This window comes from Eretmochelys imbricata, chromosome 1 (assembly GCF_965152235.1).
Source record: "Eretmochelys imbricata isolate rEreImb1 chromosome 1, rEreImb1.hap1, whole genome shotgun sequence".
Taxonomy (NCBI): domain Eukaryota; kingdom Metazoa; phylum Chordata; order Testudines; family Cheloniidae; genus Eretmochelys; species Eretmochelys imbricata.
Genome location: NC_135572.1, coordinates 110,428,125 through 110,434,209, shown reverse-complemented (window position 1 = coordinate 110,434,209; position 6,085 = coordinate 110,428,125).

Here is a 6,085-nt window from a genome sequence, read left to right as displayed (position 1 = left end):
CCCAGAAACTCCTCAGGAGGGTCTCCTGTCCTGGTGGGCTGGGCCCAGCGTCCCACTCTTGGACAGTGTGACCTGGGAGCACCAACCACCGCAGCAGCACCCTCCACCCCCACACTGCAACCTTAATCCTGGATTGGTGTGGAGGGAAGGCTCTGGGGCAGGGGCAGGGAGGGAAAGGGGGCTGGAGAGCAAGCCCAGCCTGCAGTCACCTCCCCTCCCCCACAGTAGTGGCTTCTGTCCTGTGGGGCTGGCTCCCTGCTCAGGGTGTTGTGACCTGGCACACGAGGTCGCAGCACTGCTCAGGCTTGGCCGGCCACTGAGGCCCTAACCAGGGAGCCGGGCCCAACCCCACAGGACAGAAGCCACCCTTGAGGGCGAGTGCACGGCAGGCTTACTCTCCAGCTCCACACTCCACCACCCCAGACCTCCCTTCCACCTATGGGGATTAGGACTGTCCGGACAGTAGCTATATTCATTGCCTGTGTCATGAAACTTGAATAGAATCTCCAACGCACCATACAGGAGTAGTATTTTGGAACTTTCTTGATCTCCTCACATCTGCAAACCAGCTCACAAACGATGCACTGATGGCACTGCTTTTGTGTGTATTTGCTCCAATGTTAACTATCACATGTTGTTTTCTTTTGTCACAATGAATGATCTGTTTGGACAACTTTGACCATGATAGACAGAGAGAGGCTTTAAAAACACATAATGAATTTGAAAAATGATGTGTAATTCCCATGGAAAGACACATTCTTTGAAAATATTTGACATGAAGTTTAAAAAATGTAGCATAATGTGCAGTGTTGCCAATTTCAACACTGGTTCTTGGATGGAATTGTCAGATGCCTTTTAATTAACACACACTTCTTTTACTTCAAGGTTCTTTGATTGCAACTAGATCTATATTTCCTGATAAGTCATGCTTTTAAAATCAATAGAATTTATTCTACACACACAAACTCACAGCTTAAAGATTTCTTGTGTTGGTTTTTTTGAAGAACAGCATTTATCCTTTTGCTATGCTGCCATCCAAGACAGATTTTTTATGCACAAAGTGAATGCACATTCCAAATAACAAGTTCACTTACTAAATTAAGTACTTTGTTTTAGCTTTAAAAATATCTTTCAAGTTCATCTTTCTCAGCTACACATTCAAAGTTGAGGAACATGGAGAAAGAGAATCAATGTCTACTTTCTCTACTTTTTAATCAGTGTAGCTATAATGGATTCTTATTTCTGATAAAACAATCCAAATACCAGCTGATTGTAGGCCATGTAACACTCATGTAGAGTCTCATTCAGATTAAAAAATCTGGTTTCAGTGTTCTGCTATTATTAGTCAATTTCTTTTTAAAGCTAATCGTTATGTTTCTTCTCATAAACTAGCAAAATGGTTGTAAAATTGCTCTCCATATATCTTTGCTTCTGGGTAGAAATGTTTCAGTCTATAACCAATTTTAAATCAATGGTCCCCTGTGCATTTTATGTATTTATTGAGTGTCCATTACTGTAATAGATAATAAAACACAGTGCAGTAAGTTAAGTATAAAATTCAAACAAAAACAAATTCTTCTTTAACCTTCCAGAACTTTCTGAAGTTCACTCATTTGCATTTGTTTGGTTAAATCTGTGACCAAAAGCAGTGGAATGTCAGTTTATACCGGGAATGTTAATTGGGAACTACAGGTCATGTGATTTTTTTTTTATATATTTTATATGGTTAGAAAATTTAGTTGCTTAATGGAAGGCCAGGATTGGTTGTTGAAGATATCAGCTTCCAGACACAAAAATCAAGAGGTGTTTTGCCAGGCTTCCAACATATTTGATTTGAACAGTTTTGCACATTCATTACACACACTCACCAATTCCTAAGATACTTGTTTTTATGGAGTGCTAAAAACATAATTTATGTCATCCTATATAGACCTTCTATCCTTGGTGATTGGTAAGAATATAAAGTGTGCTTTGCCTCCATGTAAACATTATGTGAAAAACTGTATAAATCCTGGTGTAGAGAAGGAAAAGGAGGGTGTTTAGTGCTACATACTGACTATCAGGATCTGAGTTTGTTTCCCAACCCTGCACTGAACACTAGTTGCCATTAAAAAGTCAAGATTTACCTTCATTAGAACCTGAGACAGTATAGTTACTTCCTGTTCTAATTATGTGGAAATCGCTGGTACTTCAGGAACTACAGTGTGACAACTAGGGGTAAATGTTGGGTTTTACCCATAACCACCATGCTTGCAAATAAGACTAGATTACATGACATTAAAGAAGAGTCGTACAACTTCGACACTGTAATGTTTGACAATAAAAGAGAAGATCTGAAAAAACTTTTTAAATCGGTTTTACTCTAAGACATAGGGCCTGATGCCCCATGTGTCCCATCACTTCTTCTGGTGTAGATCTGATTTCAAAGTAGTTACAGCAATATGTGAGTGATGGAGTGGATTGGGAAATCAGGAAGTGGCCTTATTAGTAATAAATGAAACTAATAGAAGGGGAGATTACAAAAAAAAATATCCAGGTAGGTGACAAAAAGATATTGGCTCGTCTATTACACAACACAGGTTTTCAGAACAGAAATGATTTTACATTGCAAGGGACTTTTCTCCAGTTCTCAACGAATGTGGCAACTTTCTAAACCCTCAGTTGAATACTCTACAATACTCAGGACAAAAATATATGTCTATTTTTTCCCTAATGTTTACCGTCAGGACGGTGATGACAAAGTCATTTGATGGGAGTTTGTTACTTGACCAAGTATTTCACTACCTAAATAGCTAGTCTGATCCTTCACTGATTTGCACTTGTGCAGAGTGTAAAACACTACCCAATCAGAATGGAAGAATTTTCCACTCACTTTGCACATCTGCAAAGGACAACACATGATACAAAACAGTGGAAAAATCACATACACATATCCCAGTTTCTTTTTGTAATAGTGGGAGGAAGAATTCATTTCTGCCTATTTCCTAGCTGAGTCACTATTTTGGTACCCTTTTTTAAACTCTACAGAAGTGGCAATCCTAGTATACTGCAAAAGATTTTTTTTAAATTACTTGTACTATAGCTGGGGGCCCAAAATCACAAAAAGCTTTAGTGAAATAAGATGAATTACTGCTATAGAATGTTGATGGCCTGTAGCACATTGCAAAATGGAGAAACTGGAGATCTTTTACATGGCATAAACCCTAATCATAAGTAATAAGATTTTATATTTCAAAACAAATTATTTACATTTGAATTTCTATATTTAAAGATGCAGCGTGAATATTAGGTATGTTTGTTTTGATTACTAACATTGGTAAAAAACCAGAAACGTCATTTAACGTATAACAATCTGACCCTTAAAGAGTGGAAAAACTAAGTACTGTTTATGGAACTCTCCTCTGATATATTAATAAAAATAGTGGTTTGAGGCAGTTCATTTTCTGTACAGTATGTGGACTCAAGAAAATTGATCATGAGATGTGTATTGAAAGCTCAGAATGCAATAAAAACTGAGATTCAAAAATCTTGTATTTTGGCATCATACAAGAACCTCCAAACAAGCTCTACATTTTCAAGAGCTGAAAGAACAAGAAACTTCAAAGTGGTGGCAGGCTTCATGCTAAATTTTTGAACTTGAGAGATGCAATTTGCATAGAGCAGTCGAAAAGCGTTTAACCCAAACCTGCAAAGTTTCAGATAGCATAAGGATCAGAAGAGTAAAAGGACACACTGTGATGCAATTTTCTTCAGATAATTATCCACACAATGTGTGTTGCAATTTGTGACATTGGTTATTATGATAAGTGAAAATTATTTCAACACATTTTTTTCCTTCTGTTTTTCTTAGACAATTGGAAGTCATCAGTTCTATTCTGCAACCAGTTTAAATAAATAAATATTCAGCTATGCCTCTTGATATTGAGCACACTTCTGTTTTCTAGATGGAAATCTAATTCAGCCGAGGTGACCATAAAACCACTTGAAAATCAAGGTTTAAATGAAGTTAATGCAAGAATAGCAGATGCTGTAAAAATACATAGTGACAGTTCTGTCATCTTCATTTACATTAATCTTAACCTTAATTCACCTTATTTACCTTCTAATTTCAAAGGTCGGTTTATTTCCATGTTAAGCTGCATTCATTACATAAAATAAACCAGACTAGAATAAATCAGTATTTTTAACTACAGAGGTTCTCTTTTTTAATTTTATGTCATTGTCTGTAATGTTTTGTGCCTAATTTTTTTTCACGAAATAATTATAATGAATGTATCAGTCCTGCATCTGTAACAAGGCTCTGCTGGGGAATACAGTCAGTTATGAATTTATACTCTAGCAGCAACAGATACTAAACAAAATCTCAATGAAAAAATAGGTTGCACTGTTCATCAACTTTGTATCAACAGTGGACAACTTTAATTAATATATAGTGGTAAGTATCATATAAATCATTGCTGTAAAGAACAGACACTCTTATTTGCATAATTTCAAATGCTTTTTATGACTGAAAATACATATCTTTGGAAAGTTAAGATGGCATATGTGGCTAGCATTGTAGATTGGAAACATTGGGTGTGCTTAGGTTGTAATCTTATGCAAAAATGAGTTTGAAGGTCTCAGCTTGATTCAACAGCAGATGATTCATAACCGCCACACAATGGTTTAGTCTTGGGACATGAGGACCATTAGGAAAGATGCACATCTCCTGGTATGCACTGTCATTTCCCCATTTTAGAAATATTGTTTTATCAATTGTAATGTTTCTCATAGGTGTCCTGATTGTGTGCGTTTATCTGTAAGCATAGATATGTTAGAACCTGGAGGGACTACATAAAATGTTGTTTCTATATGTATCCTAACACAAAATATGTAAACACATTTCCAAGACAAAGGTACATCCAACCTTTGGATGTACCTTAAAGTATGTACCTTAAAGTAGTCAACATACTTTACTTCCAATTGCACATGCTAAATCTTAATTACATGGAGCAGGAAAAGAAAAACACTTCTTTTTAAAGCTGTTGGCTACAAGAATTATTTTGAAAACTTTAAATTATTGCTTCAAATATTGGTGTTAGGATTAAAACATTTGTTCCTGAAATCTTCTATAATATTTTGTACCTGTAGTTTTAGAAAGCAACCATACAAGCTATGCAACTCAAAGATCACCACAACATCAGGTATGACTAGTTAATATCCCAGAATGGTGGCCATACTGGATAGATTCTCTGTTTCCAAGATAGCAATGTGCTCTGTACCACCTGAAATGTTTCAATATATGCTAAAATAGACTTCTCTCAAACACATACTTGAATATTTTAATCTTATTTTGCTGTAGTACACAAGTAATATCCTGTCAATGATCATCCTGTTCAGATGAGCAATTCAACTAATTTCAATTCAACTTTGGCATCTGAATGAAGCAACCATGAAAAGTAGTCCTACCAGTTGGGGGAGACCACTGAGAAGTTATGTTATACTATGTTTTACACACACTATAATAAAACTATATACATATTTTTAGTTTTAGAAATGTATCCTGAACCAGTAAGCAGTAATAAAGATATTAATAATTTTAGTGCATAAAATATTAACTTTAACTGTAACAGAATAAAATAAATACATATAAAATACAAATGTTAAAACACTTCAGGAATAAGTTTTAAATTTCTGATGGCCTAATACAGAGGTATTTGAAGTGAATCACAAAAACACACTTGTGTATGCTAATTCGATAATGACACATTGCTTTGACTGTCAGTTACCACTGTGCCTTTAAAAGTTCCTTTTGTTAAGCATGTAATTTCACTATTAAAAATGAAAAAACCGCTACATAAGTAAACTGCCTGATAGTCAGTCTTGAATATGGTGCATATTCAACTTAATGTTTCTTTGCAAATAAAGACTATTATATTATTATATCTTTCCATTTTAAGTTCCCATTTAATTTCTATCTGTCTGAATCCATTTTTTTTTTTTGTTTAACTTTCCTGGAACTAATGTTAAAGTTTCTAGGGAAAACAACACACATATGCATCCATTCTTCATTTCAGATCACAAGAATAGAGTTTGCAGAATCTCT